This window comes from Rhinatrema bivittatum, chromosome 15 (genome assembly GCF_901001135.1).
Source record: "Rhinatrema bivittatum chromosome 15, aRhiBiv1.1, whole genome shotgun sequence".
NCBI classification, from domain to species: Eukaryota; Metazoa; Chordata; class Amphibia; order Gymnophiona; family Rhinatrematidae; genus Rhinatrema; species Rhinatrema bivittatum.
Window position 1 is genome coordinate 62,024,702 of NC_042629.1, and position 14,064 is coordinate 62,038,765.

At 45.9% G+C, this 14,064-nt stretch overlaps 1 protein-coding gene across 6 annotated transcripts in view; it reads left to right on the plus strand.

Annotated features, from left to right (window-relative positions):
- PHC2 (polyhomeotic homolog 2) overlaps nucleotides 1–14,064 on the plus strand; it is a 147,921-nt gene that overhangs the window by 121,612 nt on the left and 12,245 nt on the right. Inside the window, exon 1 of one of the 6 annotated variants that reach the window (XM_029578659.1) lies at nucleotides 6,146–6,478. The exons of the other annotated variants lie outside the window; for them this stretch is intronic. The gene's annotated coding sequence lies outside the window, so the exon portion shown is untranslated. Of the gene's footprint in view, nucleotides 1–6,145; nucleotides 6,479–14,064 lie in introns of those variants that run through there. 6 annotated transcript variants of the gene reach the window in all.

A 14,064-nucleotide genomic window follows, 5' to 3' on the forward strand; every position in this document is an offset into this window, starting at 1 on the left:
AAATTGTGGGATGGCACCACATCTTATACAGGATAATATATGGTAAAAATGCATTTCAGGGAGCTGAATATTTGCACTTTGAGAGAGATTAGAGTGAAATTAATGGAGGGAGGGAGGTTTGCATCATTTTTCTGTGTCTCCTTCAGCATGGGAACAGATGTACTGAAAAATGAGAAGAGGCATAGGATACCCTTTACTTGTATTAAATGCAAAGTTTCACTGAGAAGCATGCTTATTTCTTGAACTGTAATTTTACTCCTGCCTTGTGCCGATTTTGAGCGTCTTTACCAATTTCTTTCTTTCCTAAGGAAAATAATAGGGAGGGCTGTTTTATATTAACTGCATAAAAAAAAATGTCTAGCAGATACCGTTTGGCTTTCGTATATGAACTGGTTTGACCTCACTGTTTTCTCTCCTGAACAAGTTCAACGCCTTTCCCCAAAAAGATGAGTCCACTTTCTTGTTTCTGTCGGGGGCCAATTCTCAGAGCGATTTCTGCGGGGTAAAAAGCCGGGTTACTCGAGGGCTATCCGAGAACTTCCCAGTCTCGATAGCATGTGGACATTTGGCCCCGTTGTCGGGAGACATCCCTGGGGAGCAGGCGTCTTGTCGGAGGAGGTAAAGCCCGCACGTGGATGGCATTTTCGGTTCTATCCATGTTCCTCTCAAACCCGATTTTTCTACCCGCACATAAGGTGGGTACAAGCGACTGTGTGCGCAGTTCTGAAAGTGGAAGTATGCGCCTAGTTTTCCCTTTGGAAATTGGTGCAAAGCCAGTGATTTAAAGAAAAAAAAGTGTGCTCTTTATCCCAATGCGGACAATTTGAGCTTTTCCCCCTCTGTGACCGCATTTTGCTTTTAAGGTCAGTGAGTGCAGTTTTTCAAGGCGTTTACCTAGGTGAAATGGCCTGGCTCAATATTGCATGCAAATACGGCTAAATGTCCCCATGCAAGTTCCACAGCTTGTGTGCATTTAGCAGCATTAAAAACATTTTTGAATAAAAAGGTGTTTAAGTCGGGGGAGGAAACCGGCATCTGTGTGGGTGGTTTCCAACTGTAAAAATGCTATTTTTGCCCCCTGCTTAGCTATCCAGACAGACAGATGCAACATAGGTAGACTTGAGCACACGTACTATGCAGCAGCAGAATTTAAAAGGTGGTTTCCCTTTTATTTTTTAATTTTACGTAAAGCGTGCACGTCAAAAGCAGGCACCTAGCTTGCAACTGTGAGGGCTACTTGAAGATTGAATTGACTCCATGATTTCTCTGACAAACTCTGCTTCCCTGTTTAAATTCAGGGAAAAAACGACTACAATAGCAGCAAACCTGGAAACATGTTGTGTCCTCCTCCCCCCCCCCCCCGGGATGCAGTACCCTGGCCAAAGAACCTTGCAAAAGACCAACGGGAATTCAGATTTTAGTATTTTGTGGTTAATTGGACAGTATTTTTAGCTAAGAAAAAGCTGACGTAATCTGCAGCACAGGAAACTAAAGTACAAACGGCACTCGGCACATATGCACCGCATTGCTGGTGCAGTGCAAAAGCTTAATGCTCTTTTTTTTATTTCAGAACGGTGCAGCCCGTCCCTTACTTAGCTACAGAGGAAAAGTACCAATGGTGGGGTTGCTTTCACTTCCAGTTGTCTGGAAGTTAGAGGGCAAATAGCTCCGCTTACTATAGTAAAAGAAGTCTGCTTCTGAGAGAGAAGTGGTGGTCAAAAACTATTCAGCATAATCCCAGAAAAAGAAATTAGAGGCACCCAGGAGGCAGGACCCAGAATCAATTCTTCCATTAGGCAGACTAAGGTGAACACCTTAGGGCGCTGCCGTCTGGGGGCACCACCAGGGGCTTCACCATGCACAAGCACACAGGGCTCTGCTGCACTCACCCTATGGCCTAGTGCCTGCCCAACCCCAAATCTCAGCCCTCTGCTTTGTTGCTCCAGGCCCTCCCCTCCCATGTAGGGTACAGGAGGGGAGGACGCAAGCCTGGAACAGAGAGCACTAGAAAAAGGAAAAGCCAAAATAACTCTACGAATAACGAAGACAGTAACTGTGAAACAGCCGCCTGGGCGCACATGTACGTGCGTATGCCGGTTCACGCTAATGGATGCGGCCATTTTATAACACACACACGTATATGTGCGCATGATATATAAAATAGGTTATATGCGCAAGTTTATATGGACGCATGCACGTGCGCACAAAAGCCGCCTCTATCGCATAAATGTGTGATTTTGGTACATACGCGAGCCAATGCAATTACCAGTCTCCCCAGTCCATTCCCAGTTAAAAGATAGGACTTCCTAAGCCTCCTTTTTAGCCCCAACCCTTAAAACCTTGCTAACTTGCCTCGTTTTATTGTTTTATTAGTTTCACGCCATCCATAGCAGAACTAAAGTTATGCAGATAGGGACTCTGGTTCACACTTGTGTGCGTAAATACTCATGCACAGATTTCAGTGTGAAATCTAGGAATGCCCATGCCCCTCCCCAAAAAATCTGGTGCGCTTACTCGCACGCTTTTTAAACTCCATGCAGCGTGCTCCGGCGCGACTTCTGCACATCTCTTCCGGCTTTGGTGCGCGTAGGGCTTTTAAAATTTGCCTTAAAAGAATTTTAAGTCATTCAACACATGATTCTGTGAGAGCCAATGCTCTGCCAATGGAGCTTGAAGTTTCCCATTATAAATGCAGCTTTTACGTTCGGTAATGCATGTTCTCATTTCTCGTTTAGCTTGGCCGGTATGGATTAATTGGCACGGACATAAAACCGCACAAATATTTGAGTGGTACGACAATTTGAATAAAAAAAGGAATCGTATGTCTTTTAGATAGATTTGGGTGATCAAAAATTGACAAATTTAATGCATGTGAGCAAACGGTATAGGACCCAAGGGGGAATGATTACTATTCATGAACTGGGGTCCCTCTCTGGGTAAAACAGCTGAAACGAAATGATCACGAATATTTCGGTTTCTTTTAAAAGCGAAAACCGGGTGCTCTTTAAAGAGGCTTGTACCTGGCAAAATGTGCCAGTGCTTATATATAATTGAGTTAATTGCTTGATGCCTTGTTGGAAAAAGGAATAGCACATACTAAACGTTCCAAAGGGATATTTTCATTGTTTCTCAACAAATTATCTCTGTTTATATAGAGAGCCCATTGAAAGGCTTTACAGATACACCTAGGGGTGTATCCTTGATCAAGAAATCAAGTAGACAGCATTCGTCCTTCAGTTCTATACTTTTGCGTCGAGTGCAAGAGTCTTTGAAGTCATAGAAATTGAACCACTGGCATATTTTGTTTTAACAATCTAGGGTGAAAACTACAATTGTGTAGTAAAGTGTTTCTATAGCGGGTTTTCTCTAAATAGTAGTCACTATATGACCGTGTTCAGTTTTGACAACCAAATCCAAAAAAGGTATTTGAACCATATCATATTGTACAGTGAACCTCAAATTTGGATCCAGCTCATTTAACCACTGAATAAACTGGTTTAAACTGTTCACAGTATTGGACCAAATGCAAAAAAGGTCTGTGTAGTGCTTCCACACCACCATATCTTGCCAAAATAGAGAAGCATATATGCAATGCTTTTCAAATTCTGCAACATATAAACAAGCAAGAAGCGTTACCATAGATGACCCCCATAGCTGCACCCTTCAGTCATTGGTAAAATTGTTCATCGAACATGAAATAATTACGTATGAGGGCGATATGTGCTATGTCTTTCATGAGCTAAATGTGAAGTTAGATATATCACATTGAGATACGCTTGTATCAATGATATGCAGAGCCACCTGCCGCGGGATATTTGTATAAAGGGAGCTAATACCGGCTTTGACCAGCAGACTACCCCAGGGGATTGGTGGAAGTGCTTGTAATATTTGACTGACATGTCCTGAATCTTTAATGTAGGATTTTATTTGTGGAACTGCAGGTTGCAAAAAGCTATCAATATATTTAGATAAAGGTTTGACCACAGACCCGGTGCTAGGTACTATGGGCTGACCCGGCAGATCGTCAAGAGTTTTTATGTATTTTTGGTACAAGATACAATGCTGGGATCACCAGATGTGCTACCCAGAGCACGTTCAACACTGATGATTTTATATTGCACTTCTTGTTTACAAATGTTGAGGATTTTCTCTTGCATCTCGTGTGGGGTGTTCTTGAAGACGGCAATAAAACTCTCTATTATTAAGTTGGCCAAAGGCTTCCCTCATATATAGTCTATCCATAACTTACGACGATGCCTCCTCTTTTGTCCACCGATCTAATCACAATTGAGTGGTCATCTCGTAATGAGTTAATTGTCTCTCGCTCTGCTAGTGAGAGATTGTTTCAAATACTTTTTGGTATTTTCCAATTTATCAATATCACGAAGTACCAGTTCTTCAAACACTATCAAGTTGGATCTTGGAGAGTCAGGAGGTATCCAATGAGACTTCCAATTAAGAGGGTTTTATTATCTAAGAAAGTTATAGAATTTTTTAAAAAAAGGAAGCTATTTTTAATATTTTGAAAAATTCAAAAAGCTCAGTACGTGTAGCTAAAGAATCGTAGTGGGTCGTAGGAATGAAGGAATGACCTTTCATTTAATAGACTTATTTCAGTTTCTGACAAATTTCGACTAGAAAGATTGTACATGGAAGCAGAATCTGCTGTTGGTGCTAGTAATTGTAATTTGTCCTACCTGTTAAGGGACTGCAAGGCAGCCCACATGTAAGATCTCTCTGTACTGGCAAAACAGAGAATCATTTATAATCTTGTCAAAGGATTTCATTATTTTTTTTTCTTTTCAAAAGAAATGCAGTGTATAGCTCTGGTAACCATATCAGTCCTAGCTGAAGCTTGTGAGAGAACTTTTTTTTTTTTTTTTAAAGGGTCAACAAGAAAGATGCACCATATGAGCTTTTGAGCCTATACAGGCCCCTTCTGCCCTTCCAGAAGAAATACGTATAAAAGAGCGAGTCTTTTGAAGATGGAAAAAAGTCTCTAATTTCCTACCCAGACATCTATTATTAGGTGGGATCCCAGCTGTCTCTTGCCTGCTTCCCTGTAGTTCCCAGCTCAGGCCTTCAGTTCGCTGCATTTCAATGGGATGTTAAATACATATCCCTGAAAATAGCTCTTTCTAGTAACGAGGCGGCTTGGTCCCCTTACTGTAAAGGTACAGCCTTCCTTGCCCCTGCTGTCTGCATAGCCCTTTTACTATATTTACAGCCTACAGAGCAGACAGCTGGAGATGTGAAAGAGTTCAACCCCCCCTCCCTTTTCAGGGGGGGGGTGGGGGAGAGAGAGAGAGAGAGGCCATGGCGCTGCTATATAGGAGCAGAGGCTAAGGAGGGAGACAGCTCCATGCAAGGACCTCCCAGGGAAAAAAAAACCCCAAAAAAACCAAACCCAACCCCACCGAGCACTGCCGAGAAGCCCAAGGCTGCATTCATTCGCCTCCCTGCCAGGCCGGGAGGGAGAGACAGCTGGGCCTTTCCCTTCAGCAGCTGCCGCCGCTCCTCCTCTGGGCCCCTCCCTCTCCGAGCGGGCCCTGCTGGCAGCCCGTGCTGATTGGATGAGGAGCCCTGGCCACTCGGCCAATGGGATCTGCCAGGGGCCTTTACAAAGGAAATCCAAAGCAGCCTCCACCTCCCCGTCCTCCCCCCCCCCCTCCTCCTCCTCCTCCTCCTTCCCCTTTCTCTCCCACTCCACAGAGCCCTGCAGGCTGCCTGCGCTCTCTCATTGTCTCTGCTCTCGCACATCGCACGACAAAAGGAATTTATGGAGCTGCCCGTGGCCTGCGTGCAATTTTTAACTCTGAGATATTTTTTGAAAAATCCTTTTAAAGTCTTTTGATGGGCTTTTGAAGCCTTGCTCTGAACTCCCTGCACGCAGCGAAGAACAAAGCGGGGAGGGGGGGAGAGAGAGCGAGCCTGGGGGTGCCCTGGAAAGGGGATTCCTGTTGCTGGCGCGGAGCTGTTTTACCCTCCCTTGCCCACTTGGGTTGTAGGAGAAGAAGGATCTTTTTTTTCACAAAGAGGAGGGGCCGGCCTGTCTTTTTTAAAGGGACCAGACCAGCCCTCATCTCCCCCCCCCCCCCCCCTCCCCAAGCCGGTCCTCTGCTCGCTGAACAGGTGTTTGGTGCGGAATCGGAGCGTTTCACGCCGCTCGCTTCTCTCTGGACACCCCCACCCCCCCCCCCCACCTTCTTGGGAGGCCGCCAGCTCAGTCCCCTCGCCTCTTTGTTTCGCCTTCTGATGCCGCGTCCGGAGGGGTACCGGGGGCATCCTGCACGCGTCTGCCTCTCCTAGCTGCGCCTTGTGGTCCCTACCATGCCCGGAAGATGGGAGAGAGGCCCTGGCGGCGCTTTCCCTTAACGAGATCTTAATTGGGGGGTATGGAGTACCTGGAGGGTGCCCCTCCTGAGCGACAGCATTTTTGTATTGCAGGGACCTGCCGCTAACCCCCCCGAACGCTCAGGTGAGTTTCCAGTTACTTGTAACAGATGTCCTACGGGTGGCGGGGAATAAGATGATCTGATCCCATTTTTTTCCCACTTGATTCTCTTGTTTTTTTTGTTTGTTTTTTATATCTGCTACTCACATGCATGTAAAGGATGTCACACGGAGAAGAGGAATGACAAAATGGTGATATTTTTTTGTGACTCATCAATGTTTGTCTTCTGCTTTCTCCGTATAACGCTTGCTGCGGAGGCTCTTGTTTATCTTATGTTCACTGTTGCATCCAAGCGGTGATCTGTATAGCAACCGTTACATTTCTAAATGTTTAGGGTTTGTGAGGCTTATGGGACTATAGGACTCCTCTGCTGCACAGTAGGGAGCCAGGGACATGGTTTGTAATTGGGAGTGGGGAGGGGTTTTTTTTTTAAATTATTATTTATAGTGTTAGAATATGGGGTGAGAGGAGTTCAGTTCTCAGGAGGTGATAGAGGCACGGGGGGGGGGGGGGGGTATCTTTTTTAGCATCACGGTATAGGGATGGGAAGGGAGCAGAGGGGGCCGGCAGGATGTGGGGTTATCCCTCTAGTGTTATAGTGCATGGATGAGAGGGCAGAAAAGCCCGTGAGGTGTGGGGGGGGGGGGGGGGAACCTCTTGACTGTTGCAGTCGGGGTCATTGGGAGGCTCAGGCACGACAGGCGGCAGCGTGCCGTGCCATCACCATCCTTCCAGCGGCAGAAACAAGCTCTTGTGCAGCTGCTCTTGTGGATCTGCGTCTTCAGAAGGAGACCGGCGGGCCACATAGTCAGAGGGGGAAACATCGCTCCCCACCACCACCACCTCCCCCCATCACTTGGCCAGCTGCAGCATCAGAGCACTTCCAGCTGCCTGGGGCAGTGTTCAGCACAGTGACAGTCATGGTTTAGGGAGGAGAGTAACGGAGTTTTGGATGGGGGAAAAGGTGTTTTGTGCAGTCTAAGCACTGCCCATAAGCAATATTTCTGTGTGTATTTCCAGTGGTTATGAAACGGCGGTCCCAGTCCCCTTTCGAATGTAAAAATGTAGACGTAGCATCACGATGCGTCATACCAAGAGAGCAGTTCCATTGCAGATGACGGGCAGGGACAGTTCCTCACACGTTTTCCAAGGCCCTGACTGAACTCCTCCCTACCGCCGCCGATCTGGCGGTCTTCGGGACCGTGTGGACCTCCGCACCTCCACAGCAGTGTCTGCCTGGCTTCCTGGTCCTGCCCTTTGCCTTCTGCAGGCTGCGCCATGTGAGCCTTGCAGGGCCCGCATATCAGTTCCCCCCCCCCCCCCCCCATGGTCACTGTGGGATGCGCAGCATGTAGCACCTTTTGCTACAGGTCATCCATCCCATATGTGCTTGGACCGGTGTGTGTGTGTGTGTGTGTGTGTGTGTGTGTGTGTGTGTGTGTGTGTGAAATATACAGACCCCCAAACTGCCTTTAATATATAAACATGGAATATTGCATCAACCTATTGGCGGCCTCCTTTGCTTTCTGTGTAAATGCCGAGCACCTGATGTCACAAAAGGACCAGTGGGATGAAGAAACGGGCCTGGGCTTGGTGCTCGTACGTGCATAGGCCCGAGGTCCCGCTCGTGAGCAGAATCAAGCTTGCATCATTGAACCAGCAGTGTCAAGAGGGAAGGGCGTTTCCTGGCACTTAATGAGTGCGTCTGGAAACTATAGGCCCTGAGCAGCAGCACCTAGGTCATACCGCAGAATTAAAATGTAACCTCTCTTACCTGGATGAGTTTAAAAGAGTGATGTCTGATCCAACTGAAAAGGGGACGATTTTTTTTTTTTTGACAAGCATCTCTGGTAAATATCACAAAATGGAGGTAGAAACTTGGATCAACAAATAGATGAATCTTTTAGCACAAAGTGGTTCTGAATGTCTCCTATTAAGGTCCACAATGTAAAGCAGCAAGGAATACCACAAACTTTAATAAATTGTATTCCAGGATGTTATACGAAGACTGCAAACATTTTATGCCGGCAATGCATGAAGGCATCGGGCAGTCAATCAGCCTGGAACTTGTGTCAACAAGAAAGTTTAATTAGTATGTGATTGAGGGCCAGGTCTATCCCAGTTGAAATGCACATTGACTAGGGGATTACATTTAAATGTGTGTGTGTAGCTCTCTCACTCGATAAGGTCTCTGCCACTCTTCCTTGCCCAGATGGCATGCTTACATAATTTGGGTGATCCTTGCTGATGCCAAGGGCTCAGGGCTGCCTCGTCCATGCCGTACCCATTATACCACTCAGTGGGTGGGGTGGAAGGGGCCAGCACAGTAGGCAGCAGTGGCCGCCTGCAGCAAGACCAACCTGCCCTACTGCGACCTGAGCAACAGGAGATCCCGTTTTTGGTGCCTCTTGCCCTGTATTCTAGGAGGATGACTTCTCCGAATTACGTGCGTGCCCTCCTTGAGTACCAGCTTGCTCCCTGTGACGTTTGCATGGATGGAGAGAGCATAGCAAGGCCTTACTTTCTCCGACTCGTGCAGGTTCATGGTGGTGGTTCTGATTCGGTAGCAGAAGCTCTTTCAGCTTTTCCAAACTTTTTTTTAATTACAGACGTCGCCTCTGGTTTTGTTCTGATTTCCAGTTGAGCTTCCCATAAAACGGCTTTGCTGGTGTGTTTGCTCTAAATTTCCAGACCGATGTTACTACAGTGGGTCCTATAGAAGAGAATGTAATGGTTCAGTTTTCAACTACGTGGATCCTGCCAAGTGAGGCCCGATGGCAGTTGTCTTCTCCAAATCCACCCCATGCCTCCGTGCTACCAGTCTGATGCAGCATTAAGGCGCTTTAACTGCGGGGGTGTGCTCCTGACGACATCAGTGGGGCTGGCACTGTGGCGACAGGCTCCTCCTTCCTCACTCCTACATACGTAGTAACATAGTAAAGATGACCGATTAAAGACCATCCAGTCTGCCCAGTAAGTTGCTCATGTTGGTAGCTGCCGTTCTGTATAGGTTAAGGGCAGCAACTTAACTCCTGAGCTCTAGCACAGAGCCCCACTGAGACCGGAAACCCAGTCTCCCATTCTCTGCTAGGACTGAAGCACAACGCCCGGGTCCGCTTGCTGCATTAGACGTTTCTTGCACTACGTTTGTGGTACTCCGGGGTGGACCTTTTTTTATATAATTATGCTAAGCTGTGTCTGTGGGTCGCATGCTACCTGCTGAAGAGTGTCTTCCTCATAAGCGTCTGAGTAGCGGGCCTCCTGCTCAATTTTATTTTCTCTTTATAGGCTGCCTTTTAATGATCATTAAATCTGAGTAAGCATGCTGCGTGCCAGCGCGGGCCCCCACAGAGAGAGCTGAGCAATTACCTGTACGAGCACGAGTGCCAGGCTCTTCGCTTGAGCAGGGAGCAGCCTTCAAGCATGGAACTTGCTTGGGTTAAGGGAGCATTTGGAAGCCCCTCTGGTTGAGTAACTGCAGAGCTATGACACTGTAACCTAGTAAGTGATGACAGATAAAGAGCAAAATGGGCCATCCAGTCTACGCAGTAGAGATTGGCGAGCTCTTGGAAAGAGGAGGAGCCAGACAAATGGTACTTTCCTACTAGAACTCAGCAAATCAAACTCCATTTATTATGGATTATTCTCTTCTTATGCTTTGTCAGTTTGGCCTAGTAAACCCCCCTGTAACTGAATGACTACTTTCCTTATTAGTCTGCAGTAGACTGTCTTGGTTATGCTGTCTTGTTTTGCAGTTCCCAAATACCTTCCAAGTCCTTGCTGATTCCATTTATTGTATGTATGCTCACTCCTGGGTCAGATTTTCTATCAGACCCAGGAAACGACACATTACAGTTTACAAAAGGGGATTTTCTAAAAAGAACCAGGAAACGATACATTATATCTTACAAAAAGAATGTTCATTGTGCTGGCATCACAGTGTACACAATTTGTTCATTGTGTGATGTAATTTTGCACTTAAATTAGTGAGTTAGTGAGTGTTTGAACACAGTAGCGTGAATTTGTGCTCAGTGAGACATTCAGGCATATAAAAAAAATGTATATTCAAGATACTCGTGTACAATTGTATGACACAAAAAGGAGTCATCATAACTCTATGTATTTAACCATTGTTTCTATTCGTGCACACGGAATTTGATCTTTGGAACCATTTATAGCTGTAGAGTTTTAGTGTGTAGTCATGTATTAAGGTACAGATTATTAACTAATTAAGAATCTGCTCATGTATTTTAGACTTTAAAATAATTTTTATTAGTAAACAATGTGAACATTCGACATTAGTGCTTTCTCCTTTTCGGTTTTCTTGATAGATAGATTTATTTTTTTTTTAACAATTCCCGCTCTATCCATGGTTTTAGGCAAGTTACAAATTACAGGAAAGAGAGAAAGCGGGCTGATTGAAGGTAATGGTTCTCTCTAGGTAACTGCTTTATCAGATACTGGACCGTGGTGCCTTGGCAGCAGAGCTGGGCGCAACAGCGCACAACTGCCGAGTTCGAGTTGGTCTTGGGTCCAACCCTTTGAAGTGGATTTGCTATGCCCGTGACCCGAATGGACCTCGGGCCAGGGTGTGTCGCCTTCAGTCTTTACTGTGCTCCCCTCAGACCTCTGACACCTAAGACAATTAGTTCCGTTTTGGTATTTTCCTTGCATGTCTTTCCTCGTCTCTGATTCCATCGCTTGGTATGTGAGGGCCTTCTCCCTCTCCACACTTCTGAAGACGAGGTCTCAAAAACTCATGCACGATGACATCTTTATTTTTTTTGTTGATCCTGTAGAAGGTGTCCAAGCCCTACTAAGGCTCCGTTTTTTCGCAGAATCCCTGCGGTTACTGGAACTCTAGAGAGAATACAGAATAGTCACCTCCTACTGCTACTTCTGGAACCAAAGCCGTTCCTATATGGCTTTCCACTTGTTGAAATAACTCTTGACATTTCCCACTGTACTTGTTTGCTGGTCTAGACCTTTTGGGTTTTTTTTGCAAATTTCTTTTGCTTTTCCCATGTGGGCTAGTGGATTTTCACTCATCCCTTCTATTTTTCAAGAGTTGCGTAGAGTTTGGTTGTTCCTTCCGTGCCGTGCTTGTTTGATCTTTACCACCTCTGACACAGGTAAGGGGCAGTATTCAGAGACGTGCAGCTCGGTCTCCTTTGCTTCATGGTCGTTACCCCTCCCCGCACGTAGTTCATGTAGCAGGAGCTGATCTTCCTGCAGGTAAACCGTGCTGCAGGAACTCTGTCCCCGCCTGTGCTATAACCTCAGGAAGCCCAGCCCCTTTCCCTTGTTTTAAGAAAAGCCATTTGTGTGCGGAATCGGAAAGAATTGTGGATAAAAGGGAGGAGCAGCAGGGAAGTATGAATGAAAGAAATACAATTTGGACTAAAGTTTGGTAGAAGAAAGATGGGGAGACTTCTATTTAGGGGCTCTGCATTGTAACTATTCTCTGGGTTGTGTACAGCGGTGGGACAGGAGGCAGGATATATATATGCTTTCTACTTTATTTGTTCTCCGTTGAAAGTTTGACTGGTTTCATAGGTGGTACTTTCAACTGCCCCCATTAGTTTTTTGCATGTTGCACACAAGAGTTGCCACGTCACTGTTTCTTGCCTTCCTGTTTTTCTCCTCACCACCCCCTCACCCCCCCTTACATTAACAATTAATCAAGAACGAGTGACACGGCCTCCGGCCACAGCAGTTTTAGAAAGCCCGTACAGCATCATTGCAAAGATAAATCAGCGCATCACCGCGGTTGCGTACCACAGAGGGCGTGGCTGACGATATCTGTGAAACGTCAGCACCGATATCCATAGCAATCGCATATTTCCACTGTCTTTCTCTACTAAAGATGGGCTACCCTGATCCAAAAAAAAAAATCGGGAGGGAGCAACAAAGTAAATTAAGCCCTGGCCTCTCCAGGTCTTGATCCGTGCAATCCGTAAAATTGTTCCATCAGTAATCAATTATAGAGATGTCGTCGAGCCACAATACGGATATACAATAGATATTGATTTCCTATGGAGCAGTCATGTGTCTACTTAGTATCAATAAGGATATAATATAATTTCACGTTGGTAAAGATGTTTTACAGCTTATATTGTATTTCACTGGTCACAGACTGTACGTGCCCTATCGGCAGGCTTAATAATGACAGGTGGCACAGAAAGCCAGCCATGGAAGCAGGAAGTAACAAGCACCCTTGCCGTCTACAGATAGAAAGGTGACCACGTCAACATGAACACGTATACTGAGAGAGGTTGGAAATCGTATATCTTAAAAAAAAAAATAATAATAATAATTTAAAATTCTTTACAAAAAATAGGGAATAAAGCCTTTTTTCTCTGAAGAATCCTTAAGTGAACTTAAGGCATGAAATTCAGTGTTGGGACAGCTCTGCCGCATTTTGATGTAATCATAGGACAATTTTTAAAGCCATTTCTCCGTTTAAGTAGTGGATTGCCCACGTGAAGTGCCCCTCCCTCAGGAGGGGTAGAATCACGTGCGGTCTGTAAGTTTCATCATATTTAGGGGAGGCACCCCCGGGGGGGGGGGGGTAGAGGGGGACATGTTTTTGACCTGGATCAGGTTTATATTTCAAAGTCTTATGTACATTATTTTCCTTCCAAAATCTACCTGCAGCAAAAAAGCGGGCTGTGAAAAGTACCTGCAGCGAGGGTCTTAAGGGAAAGCGGGCATGGGGGCTTTCTCTCCGAAGCTTGGTAAAAAGTAACCCCCGGACTTGGCTTCCACGCAGTGGACGTTCTGATCATTTACTCTCAGATCACAGATGACATTGCATGCTTTTTTTTTAAATTTCTTTTTCTGTAAACCTCATCCCACAATGAAGTGAGAACACAAGGTTTATTTTATTTATTTAATAATTTTTATATACTGACTTCTTTTGTTTCTTATTTTTTTTTCATTCAGAATCATGAAAAAGACCAGGGGGGAGGGGCTGGGAAATTCTCTGTACTACTTCTAGGAAAAGCATTCTTACCTTTTCGTGGCACATGTAGTTGTGGGATGAGGTTTCAGAAAACGACTTGTGAAGTCCTCTCTGATCTAATGAGAATGCAAAAGGGCGCCAAGGTGCGATCGCTGTGGCACCCGTAGCTCAGTTTCCGGGCCTTTGTGCATTTATCACCGCAGATGTTTTGTGTGGAATATGGAAAACCTTTTTTTTTTTTTTTTTTTAATGGCTGTGGCAGATCTCACAAAGGAGTGAGCTGACCCCTTGTTTCTTTCCTGGGAGAAAGCGCGGAGGCGGGGGCCTGACTGAATGACCCAGCACCTGGTTTTTCTCAGGGGGGGGGAGGGAGCTTGGTGGTTTAACCTCTTCTCTGCCACTACTCTTTTCCCTGGGGGTGGGTGGTGCGATCCGTTCTCTCCTGATTATTCTGTGCTCAGCCGAGTGCTTCAGCCACGGATTTCTCTCTGGGACCAAGGGAAAGGAGTCAGCTGCTCTTGTTTGATGTGCGAGTGGCCGTTCCTGGTCCAAGAGCCACAATAGCTGCTTTTGGTCGGAGACAGCCCAGGGCATCTCACTATGCCCAGATGTCGAGAGTTCAGTGTTTCTTGATGGATGGCGTCCA